The following is a 12,208-nucleotide window of genomic DNA, read 5'->3' as shown; positions in this document are numbered from 1 at the left end:
CGCAGAAAGTCCCGGCGGGCATCAGACTCCAGCTTCAGTGTTCCTTCCAAGTCCTATCACCTTCACAGACAGCTTCCTGGCTGCCAGTATTCATGCATCTATCTGGTTCCAGAAGGGAGTTGCACCAAAGGAGGGAAGGGAGTCTCCTATTGTTGACCTAACAGTGGTACCATTGACACCAGCCACAGCTGGTGGAACGTCAAAGACGAAGCTGTCTTTCGGCTGCTGGTACTCCTAAACATCTCCTCATCCAGCGATGCTGCCTCCACGTCAGATGAGGAACAACTATTTCAGCCCTACTGTGTAAACTAAGGAGACTATCCAGAGTGGCATCAGCATCATCAGCAATAGAGTCACCACCTGTGACAATCCAATAAATACCACCCAGAGTGCCACTACCGACCGCACGAAGCTCTGATATTGTGGATCAGGTGCTACTTCCAGCTGCCAGATTGGGAGAAGATGAGGTCGGTGGTAGTGGTGGCCTGCAAGCTCTTTGGAAGCAACCACTACAAGTGCCCCAGCAAGCAGCTCCACTGCAGCCTCGACCCGCACCATGAATCCTGCCTGGACCACCGCCTCCTCAAATAGAATCAGCAGCGCCACTTGCACCAAACACATCAGTACATCCTCGACCAGCACCACCAGCACCGATTCTAACACCACTGAGCGATCCCTTCTCGGCCCACTTATAATTACGTGAAGCATACCCATGCACTGCAGTATCCAACTCCATTTCTGAGCCGTGAAGAGGCCAAATCCATTCCTGGGCCTTGACCTGTTGGTGTGCAGTGCAGTATTGTGGTACATCCACCTACAACTGGCGACCCCCTCTTGACAGATGAAATAATGTCATGCAGTGTTTGTGGGCTGATCCTCATGTGTGGCGAGATGCGGCCTTCATCGCTGTCGGAGCGTGCAATGCTGCTCCACTCAGACCATTGCTACCACTCCGTGAGCAAGAACGTGGAAACCTGTGTGCCAAAAGGAGAAAGCTGGCATGGGAAGCTAAAGAGGAGGAGGCCTGGCTGATGAGTCCAGCGCGCTGTGACTGGTATGGTGCACAGTCATTTAGTTGTTATTCCAGTTCATCCACATTATTTAACTTGATGTGATGGTCACCTTCCCCTGCATTGTACACATCGTTTTTTCATGTTTCTTCTTCTTCCGTACCACTATCCATGTTGGGGAGTGAAGGATCCTCTGATGCAGCTGTTTTTCCTCCATCTTCTTCCTGTCTTGTCTTCCGGCTACCCAGCTTTAGCAGCTCCTTTCTCCCCCTCCTCTTACACCTTCTCTCTGTTTCAACCCTCCTCTCTCTCTCTCATGTGACTTTCCATTCCTGTCTTTCCCTCTCTTTCCTCTCTTCTTTCCTCTGTCACATTTCATTTCTGTGGCTCCTGCCCACTGTTCTCTTTTTCTCTCTCTGCTTCTCTTCTATTTCTGTCTTTAGTCTCTCTCCTCCACCACTCTCTTTGTGCTGTTTTTCTCGTCTCCTTTATGTTTTCCCCTCTCTACCCACCCTTGTTTTGGTGTTCCGTTTCCCACTGTTCCTTCTAATGATGTTTTTCTCTATCAGTGCCCCACTAGAGTCAAGCCACTGAAGCCTAGAAATCCAGTGCAGGAGGAGGACTGAGACCCACTGGAAGAGACCGGAAGGACCACCTCTCTTTTCTTGTCTTTAAATGGCCAAGTGGTGGTTGTGGTGGTCAGGAACTGAGTGGTGCATGAGAGACATCATTATAAGATGCTAGCTTTGTCGTTTTTGTCTCCAGGTTTTGTGACTGTGTGGCCTGTGATGACAATAAGCAATTTGAATATTTGTTTTTATCTCTCTCTCTCTCTCTTTCACTTACTCTTCGTTATACCTCCCTTTGCCTCTCTTTTTCTCTCTTTTCCTGTCTCTCACCCTCCCTCTATCCCCGCCCTCGTTTTTTGTGCCTTCCTACTCCCGACTCTCTTTTCTTTTGTCTAGGTAAGTGGACTAGCACTGATGGCATGCAATGATGTGAAGAGCCAGCTGAGTTGATGATGAGCAAGTTGAGCATTTTGTCGTGCTCTTGTCTCCATGTTCCTCTAGTTCCTTCCCTTTCTCTGGCTTTTCCCTGTCTCTCTACTCTTCGTTCATTCTCTTTATTTCTCTCTGTGTCGATTACCTCTATCTCTCAATCCAGCCTTTGGTCCTCTCATTTTCACTCTTTTTGCAGTCTCCATGCCTCTTTCATTTTGGCTAGTAGGATCGCGGCCTGACTACATTTTCCTGGTTATAATGGTAAGAAGAGCCGGTGGTGGGTTAAATAGCACAAGGAAAGGATAGGGCATTACGTACAAGATTTATTAATCTCTTATTGTTCATGCAACTCCAACTCCTATTTTTATGCATCACTCTTACTAAATTAGATGGACTTATGCTGTGTGTGGGCATTGCATAGTTTATCCGGAGATCGTGGCTGTCCTTCTTCAGAGGTCTTCTGGGGAGATGTGGCTGGGTGTCCTTCTCAATGGCTGTCTGGAGAAGGCATGGATGGGTGTTCCTCTCCAGGGGCTTTTGGGGGAACATAGTTGGCATCCATCTCCAGGGGGTGTTTGATTGAGGAATGGGAGTAGATCTTCAGGGGTGTCTGAGTGAGGAACCTCTTCCTAGATTTAAGGTGAGTCCCTCTACTGACGTATTTGTGGCAGGAGTGTCTGGGTGCCCCTTTCTAGGGTTGTTTGAGAGAGACAATTCTGGATGTCCCTGGGTGGGAAGTGTGGTTGGACGTCCCACTCCCGGGTGTATGAATGGAGATCTTGGGTATTTTTTACTAGTTTTTTGGGAGGGGTAAGCATGACTTGTTTTTTGGTGAAGACATTGTTCAATGCCCTACTTGCTTTGGGAGTTGGTGAGGTAGGGTTGGAAGCACCTCTTCAGGGCTGTTTGTGGGAGGCCATCCTGGGTGCCCCTCTCCAAGGCTGTTTGGAAAGGCGAGTAATGTGGGCACTCCAGGGTTGTTTTTGGGAAGCTTGTTAGTGTTACCCTCTTCAGCATGATGCTACAAAAGCAATGATCTGCCTAAAGCCATGGTTCTCTACAAGTGAACATGGTAACAGGTCTTCAAGCGACATCTGAGCTGTGTTTGTATATATGTATTTATATACATATGTATATGGTATTTCTATATCGCTAATGTAGCCAAAAGGCAGTGAGGTTAGGGGGCACTTAGCGCTTTATTAGATTCCCCCTTGGCCAAAATGAGAAGTCAGAATGCCACTGGATGGGGTTCGCCAGGCAGGAGCTCTGATTCACGTGTTCTACATCATCAATGCATGGCCACACCCCCTATCATCTCTTCTCCTTACTATTTTTCCATCTTATGTTGTTGCTCTTCCAGCAATTTTGCCTGTTTTCAGGTAGAGCGGTTCTTTGTTATGCCATCTGAAGGGGATACATTTTCATTTTCTGCTTCTTAGCGGGCCGTCACCTGCTGTTTTTTTTTTTTTTTTTTTAATGCAGTTGTCACTAATGCTCCTCTTCTCTGTTTTTTTTTTCATTTTAAAGAGAAGTGTCCCCCAATCGTAACCCATTCTGCCTTCCGTGCCTCATCCCCTTGGTCATTTCCATCTCTGTACATGATATGCAGTGATAAGCCATGGCACAATGCAGGGATTGCATTGACCAATGCTGCAACACAATGTGCCAGCTATGGCTGTGGTACACAATGTCCATTAGGTAACATTGACTCACCAGAATACCACACCCAAAATATCGTATATATGCATACATCTTCATGGTACACAGATATAGTTACGAGTAGTGAGTCTATACTTACCCATGTGCACTTACCTCCACAATATTTTGCTCCTAGATATTTTGTCTACAATACTCTGTTGAATCGATACACCCTTCTCCAGGGCCAGCTTTTGGCATGGACAAGCTCGGCCCAGGCTGCCAGTCGTCAGGGGGGTGCTCAAAAATGAAAGTCCTGCAGACAGCAACGTCTCTCATACTTGACATCAAAGATGTAGTCTGAACTGCTTTTATCCACGTTTACTTTTCTCACGTGCCCTTCTTTGCCCCTTGATCCCTCCTTCCTACCTTTCCCATCTACTTCTCAACCACTGCTGACCCACACCAACACCACCATTCCCACCACAACAGCTTGGCACTAGCGTGATCATGCTATGCTATGCTATGAGTGAATCAGAATATTTGGGGGAGGTGCTTTGTGCTCAAAGACCTGTCACTGCTTTGATGTGTTACTGAACTCTAAACAACATATTGAGCCCCATGCTGCCCCATTTTTTTCACCAGATGCATCTGGGTGCCAAATTTCTTTGGTTATCCGAGCAAGGGCCAGCTCCGTCCTACTCCATACACCTGGCTAAAGCCAACAGCAGATTAGCTCTATTAGACCTGGCATTCTTGGTGTGGTCTCCCCTAACTGTTTGCCTCTACTTCCCAGGTTGTTTCTGTGTGCTGGACTCTGTGTTTGCCACTTTTGTTACTCTGGGCACTTTACCACTGCTAACCTGTGCTAAAGTGCAAGTCCTCCCTATGTGAAATTGTATGTATTGGCTTTTCCATGATTGGCATATTTGATTTACTAATAGGTCCTTAGTAAAGTGCACTAGAGGTGCCCAGGGCCTGTAAATCAAATGCTACTAGTGGGCCTGCAGCACTTGTTGTGCCACCCACACGAGTAGCCCTGTGAACATGGCTCAGACTTGCCACTGCAGTGTCTGTGGGAGCAGTTTTAAGCTGCCAGTTCAACTTGGCAAGTGTAACCATTTGCTAGGCCCAAACCTTCCCTTTTTACACATGTAAGGCACCCCTAAGGTAGGAGCTAGTTATCCCATGGGCAGGGTCAAGTGTATGTTTAAGGTAGGACATGTACTGATGTGTTTTTCATGTCCTAATAATGATATGCTGCCAATTTTGGTTTTCACTGTGCAAGGCCCTTCTCTCTCATAGGTTAACATGGGGGTTGCCTTTAAATATTACTAAAGTGCAGGTTTCCATTGAGAGCAGATAGAAATCTGGAGTTTGGGGTCTCTGAACTCACAATATAAAAATACATGTTTTAGTGAAGTTGGTTTTTAGATTGTTAGTTTAAAATGCCACTTTTAAAAAGTAGGCATTTTCTTGCTTAAACCATTCTGTGACTCTGAGTGTTTGTGGATTCCCTGGCTGGGTCAGTTTAACAGTTCGACTGATGGTGCATCTCCTATAGACAGTGACACAAAGGGAGCTGGGGTGTAGCCTGCATATCCGGATGAGCCATCTGAGTTGGAGTGGAGAGAGCAGTGGTCATTTACAACTGAATGGGCTGCGCCTTCCATCACACAATATAGTCTCCAACCCCCTGGTGTGTGTCTGGGGTCTGGCCTGGGCAAGGCACAATCTTGTAAACAACAGAGACTTTCTTCTGAAGTTTACCTACTTCAAAGGCATGAAGTGGTATAAGTATTGGTCTTAAAACTCCAGACTTTAGATCACCTCAATATCACTTCTGGAATCAAGAGGAACCTCTGCCAAGGAGAAGAGCTGAAGAGCTGAGGAGATGTGCTGCCCTTCCTGTGACTGTGCTTTGTTGGGCTATCCTGCAGTTGCTGCTTCTGCCTGTGAAAGGGGACAAAGACTTGACTTTGTTGTGCATTCCTGCTTGAGAGGTATCTCCAAGGGCTTGGAGTAGAGCTTGCCTCCTGTTTTGAAGCCTTAGGGACTGCAACGGCTTCATCATCCAGTTTTGAGTCTACATGTTGTGGACCCTAGCTTGCCAGAGGGTGCCATTCCAGTTCCTGGGCCCCTGGAAGCGAATTTCTGGAAAAATCCTGTGAAACGACGTCGGACGACGCTGTGCAACTTTGCTAAGGATGCCGCTGCACGGAATCTGTGATGCCGCTTGCACCTGAAGCCGTGGACCTCGCAGAAGAGCGATGACCCCAACGACTCCACAGGCCTTGCATCGCTGCAGCCGCCGATTTTGCACTACTTTGCTGAAATCGGAGTGTCGTAGCACTGACGTTCGTTACACCCAACTCTGTCACTGTGCCTGTGACCCCATGACGTGAGCGCGACCCCGTGAGGTCGCCCAGCAGCATTGTGACTTCGTTGGACTTCGTATCTGCCGGAGGTACCAAGGGACCAACACCTCACAACCGCCACCGCCTCACCTCCACTTCACGGCTCTGCAGTAAGGACCTGTCGCCTCTTTGCGACACATCTGCTCTGCATCTGATCCAGCAGTGCCTCGCTCCCCTACTCCGTGCGCTGGCCTGTTTTCTACTTGTTTTACAAATTGTACTGTAGCTGAGGGTCCTCACGACTCCGTAAATGGTGCCAGTGGTGTTGCATTGTACGACATGATTCTGTCACGATGCCGCTTAACATCAAATTGCAGCATTTGTGACTGTAGGCACTATTTTAGTGTCTTAAGTGCTCGGGCCAAGCTTCCAAGGGGGTAATTGGGGGTTAACTGAGTGTGATTCTCCTTTACCCTGACTAGAGTGAGGGTCCTTGCTTGGACAGGGGGCAACTTGACTGCCAACCAAAGACCCCATTTCGAACAAACTCTATGAGAAGATTATTCACTCCAGAAACCCTTAGGGGCATATTTACAAGCCCTTAGAGCTGCCTTTCACTGCCCTAGTGTCTTTTTTTTTTTAACGCTGCGGCTGCTTTAAGGAGGCCTTTCTCCCAGGTCGTATTTACAAAGTGGCGCAATGCTTGCATTGCACCACTTTGTAAACCCTTGTGCCACATTATGTCTGCGCCAGGCATAATGCATGCATAATGTATGCAACGGGGGTGGGAGGTGTTCTGATGCAAGAAGGCCCGAAAAAATGGTGCAGTGAAATATACAACATTTCACTGCACCATTTTTTCCGTCATTTTAAATGTCCGCTCAGAGCAGGTGTTAAAATGATGCGCCCATTTCAATCAATGGGCCTCCCTGTTCTTTGCTGCACTAGCGTGCGAAGCACCACAATAGTGTCAAAAATGGTGCACCATATTATAAGTACAGCACAACCATGGTGTCGTTAGGTGGGGCAGGGTCGATGCAAGAAAAGTGGCGCATCGGGACTGATGCACCACTTTCTTGTAAATTTGCCCCTTAGTGATCTGATGGTCCTGGGTTAGAATACCGGAAAGGCAAACTGAAGCTTCCTTCCTTCAAAGTTTAGTAAACTGAGTACAATAAATTGGGTAATTGTACCACTTATGACCAAACACTAAATAAAACATAAACGATTGGTGGCTAAATATTTCCTCTCTGTCAGTATACTGAACATTCCATTCTGTCTGTCCCTGCATCCTTTGTATAGGCACTACTGATCCCCAAAATTCCTTGCCTTTTGTCTACCTGTTTCTATATATGATTTATTGTGTGCACGCGCACACAGTTACAATGTGGATGATCTCACGCCTTCCCATTATAGTGAATGACAGCGCCTGATTGGAAGAGACCAGTGGAAGGGCTCAAATGTACAGTTTGCGCGAGGCCGCAGGTATCCAGGAGCCCGTATGAGGCTCGTTACGGTGGCTCGCCTGGCCCACAAGCTTTTTTTATAATTTCGAAGAATAAATTGACGCGCGTCGGTGACAAAGCGAACGGATAGAACCTGCGGAGAGGCCCTCTTCGTATCCATTAAAGAACAGATAAGGCGGAAAAATCGTAGCAATTAAGAAGCTTTGTGCTGCTGTCACCGGGGCAGAGAAGCGAAAGCGAAGATATTCTTTTTCAGCCGCAGCAATTAGGTGTCTGCAGGGGCCGCCGGGGCGAGGTGGAGCTCTGAGCGTCCTGTGAGCCCCGGGTGAGAAGCATGTCTGCTCCTTGACAGCACACCTGCTGTAATGCGAATCACTATGTATGCCACGTCGACGTATTAATGAATAGGTTGTGTTGTTTTTAATGAACAAACCCTGCTAGGGATCAAGGGAGTCTACATTATTGTGTAAGGGGGTGTGGGGCATAGATCATAAAATATTTTCGTGGGATACAGGGACAATTTGGTGTTAAAAAAATAAAACCTCATGCAAAATTTCAAATTAAGGTACATAAATGTATAACCATGAAAGTTGTAACAAAAACTTCTCTGATAGCTTATGTTCCATGCCCTGATTCATCCCATTTTCAGATGACACAAAACTCTGTTTGTGTCATCTGTTAGACAGTTTTGTCCCACATATTGATAAGAAACGTTTTGGCCGTCACAAATATGATGGCCTACTTGTAGTTTCTGTAATCATTAGGTTAAGCCCTTAGTGCCGCCATATTTGTTCTGGTTCCTTCCCCAATGCACACAGGATGCAGCTACCCTGCTGGATACTGAGTCAAAGCGTAGATTCTCTGGTTACTGTTCACCTACACACAATTTACACTTGATTCAAATACTTATTCTGTTGAAATGCTTTAGGCACTGAATTAATGTATCCTATTTCTGGATGGTGGGGGGGAGCAGTGAGCTTCCCATCTTTTGTGAAACAGGGGAGTTCCATCGTCCAGCCTTTGTTTTAAAGACAAAATTGAAATGCATTGGGGAAAAGGATTTTATGAAGTTCCAAAAAGTAAAACACATCTATGCGTGCATATTGAGTATCTGAATTGTCACTGCCCCTCCTAAAGATGGGCAACTGGGAGTCGTGACAATAGCTATGATAATAATCTCGCCATGCATTATATTTGAGGTACATGCACAATGGATTCCTTCCCTATAAACTCATTCCAAAATGTGTGGCTTCACTTTTGCAAATTAATTCTGCGAGAACCGAAGGTGGGGCTAAAATAAAAATAAGTGCACTTCCAAGTAAATAGAATCAAAATATTAAAGGATCAGTGGTATTAGAACTACAAAACTGAAGGCTAAAAGGCCATTCACAATGCACTATCAGGATCACAAGCAACATGGAACCACTGAGCATTCTGAGCTTCTCACCCCAATACCTCACCTTCTCAAAGAGGGCGACATTCCCAGGTAAGATGGAACATGGAAATAAGGCAAACATTCTCTGATCAGCACAGAAATACTGATCCCCACATCAGAAATAATTCCTCCTTACCTGTGGCTACTGTATCTGTTATTAGATGATTCCCGGCTGAACACCCACAAACCTGGACTACACCCAAGGGTAGAGTCTGTGGTCTTACAACAGGGAGGGGTCTGTACAGACCACATCACAGCATATTCTATTCTTCTTTCTTCAGGCTTTGTAACATACTATGTTGTTGTATGTTTGAAAGATGCATCATTTCAACATTAGTTTGTACTAAGGAAACCCGGGTTTAATAAATATCATGCTTTAAAACTGAGGGAAAAGAAATATGTTTGCATCAGGGAGGCATTCTGGTAGATTTTCTCAGTATCTTTGACTGTCATCTATTTTCTTCCACCTGACTCCCACCATATACAACTGAACAGATTCAATATAAATGTAAATATATTACAAATGTACAGTTTTTGGACCAGTGTTCTTTCCATCACATTCGAATAAGCTCTGATGCAGTGGTGAACAGCACCACAGCACCTTAGGTTAATGGACCCTCCTCGGCAACAAAGTCAACATACCCAGTCCTGGCAAGTTTCCCGGTCCGAGAATGACTAGCATCGCCAGTCCAGGTTTTCTCTTTGATTCCTGTCACTTGCAGTATTGTTTATTCTATTATAAAACCATGACTACAAACAGAATTCAGAGACATAAAACATGGACTGGAGCAGCTCATCACGGATGGACCTGGGAAACTTGGAAACTATACCAGATACTCACTATCTTATTACCTATTACCTGAGGATGTCCAACTCAGAGAGACTCAGCAGCTTGCCTGTGTACATGACTTTCACAGTTACTGCCTGAGTTAGAGATTAGACACCTATGAAACTGTGCCCACCAACCAACGCAAGCATTTCCTAGTCCGCACCAGCCTTTTCAGCAAGGTTTATACCAAGGCAGGCAATAAGGAGTGGCACTCATCCATTGATACAAGGTGGTGGACTGTAGCAATGCCTCTATGAATATGTTACCTCTCTTCATACTCACCCAAACATATGAACTCCTATGTGCAGCATCCGTAAATATCAGTTGGAGATTGCCTGGGCAAAATTTAAATTATATTGGTGTAATTTGCCTAATTTTGAAATTTCGTGTCACATGAAATCACCCCATTATACCACTTCACAGAATTACATGCCATTTGCAGTCAAAATTACAGCACATTGCACAATTCGCGGTTATAATTTACTGCAAACACACAGGAAGACCAGAACACGAGAAGCTGTTGTACGCTGGGCTTTTGTTGAAGTGCGTCCTTTCGCCAAACACTGATGTGAGGCTGCATTTGGAGCTAAAACATATCACAAAGGGACAGATTTACGTTTTGCGTAAATACGCGTAATGTGTAATTTTTCCATAATTTTGAGTATTGACACAAAAAACAAACTATGCAAATTTCGCGCACACCTAGGACTTGGAGACCCTTTCGCAAAACACTGAGCACTTCCCTCATGGACCACAGTGCAACAATGCATGCATGCTCCGAAATGCAACAGAGTGGGGAAACCTGGCACACGTAGGTACGCAGGCTGTAGCAGCGCTATAGGACTACCGAGCGACTCAAACTGCCCCCCGCCAAAGCTCATTGCCGTACTGCTGAATGCGCAGCAACACGGGCTCCTGTACCTTTAAAACGGGACTCAGCAAAGAGCTGTGTTAGTTCCAGTGCTTTAAATGGGCAGGTAATATTCGGTACTGAGTACCTGCACATCTTTACTTTGAAAAGGAGAGTACCTGCACTTCTCAGCACTGCTGCAATACACAATGTTAGAGTACCAGCACTTCTCCGGAGCAAGCAGGTACTCTAAAGAGTGGGTACCTGCTCTTCTATATATCCATTTAAACCACTGGTTAGTTCTCCTAGATTTAGGCTATTTCAAATCCCCAACATAAAATAGACAGCCAGCCAGTGTCCGTTTAGTGGCATTTTAATGCTATAAGCGTGCTCCGTGTCAAGGACAGAAAGACACATTGCTTCAGTCCCTTTTCTCTTTCAATGCACCTTTCTGGTATTCCAGTCAGTTCCTGCTGCTGCTCCCCGAGCAGAGGCTGCGTTCTGTCACCGGCGTCTCTTATCTGTGTCTACGAGCTCAGGCCTTTGTCTTTGCAAGGGCAGTGCTCTGCCGGCTGCCCGCAGGAGGGGCCCCCAGAGCTTTGTCAGAGCCATATAGATCCTAGCCAGTGACTTCACAGCTCTAAGCTTTCCTCTAATGGCGCACTTGAACTTACCTTCAACTTGAACCATGAATAGCGGTGCAGACCACAGGGTGTCTAAAACAGTAGGCCGAGGCTCCCGTGACACAGCGGGCCTGGATTTCCTGCAATGCGCCGCTGTGCGCCTAGAGGAGGAGGAGGGGCGATGAAAAGGAGCTTTCTTAAAAAATGTGTGACAATTGTGTCTCCTGCCTGTTTATCCACTGCGAAGCCTGAAACCTGAGCAGTGCGTGAGCGCGGCCTGGTAGATGTGATCTCATTGGAGTCCAGCACTAGCAAAGATTCTAGCAATTCAGTCTAGGAAAGGGTCGGCCTGCAATCTCCCCGCGTTTGACAAGCACATAGCGCCAAGAAGCATAGCGAGGAACCATGTATTTATGAAACTGCCAAATTGAACTTGAAGCAGTAAATGTGCATAACACTATAATGCAAAACTAGTGGTGAAAGGTGTAAATGATGTTATATAGCACAAAACCGTCATTTATTTTCCCAGGCCACATTCAGTAAACATTGAGGAAATGTGCAGCGAGGAAACTCCCATTCAAATCACCAAAACACAAATATGAGGCTGTTTCTTGCTCTTAATGCCACTGGTGCTCCGGGCTGGTATCTGCAAGTGAGTACACAGAGCTTAAAATGGGCATCGTAACTGACTGCCACAAACACATCAATTGCAATTTTGCGCATACAGTACATGCAAGACAACATCTGGCTTAGTGTCATAGGGAATTTCAGAGCATCGTTCAACCCAAACAGCAGACATGTACAGCTAAAGAGCCAACTCGCCCGAAGCTTGTTTGGATGAATGCGGGTTTCATGTTATCAGAGGCCCTTGGAAAATGTTGGCTGCTGTCACCAAATGAGTCCCAATAGTGTTGCCAGCTCACTGGTAAATCACTAAACTGAGAAGAGCACCTGCACTTTCTCAATGAGTCTTTGTAGGCTGACCATGATTGGGTGGGACGC

This window comes from Pleurodeles waltl, chromosome 10 (assembly GCF_031143425.1).
Source record: "Pleurodeles waltl isolate 20211129_DDA chromosome 10, aPleWal1.hap1.20221129, whole genome shotgun sequence".
NCBI classification, from domain to species: Eukaryota; Metazoa; Chordata; class Amphibia; order Caudata; family Salamandridae; genus Pleurodeles; species Pleurodeles waltl.
This window is presented reverse-complemented; position numbering follows the sequence as displayed.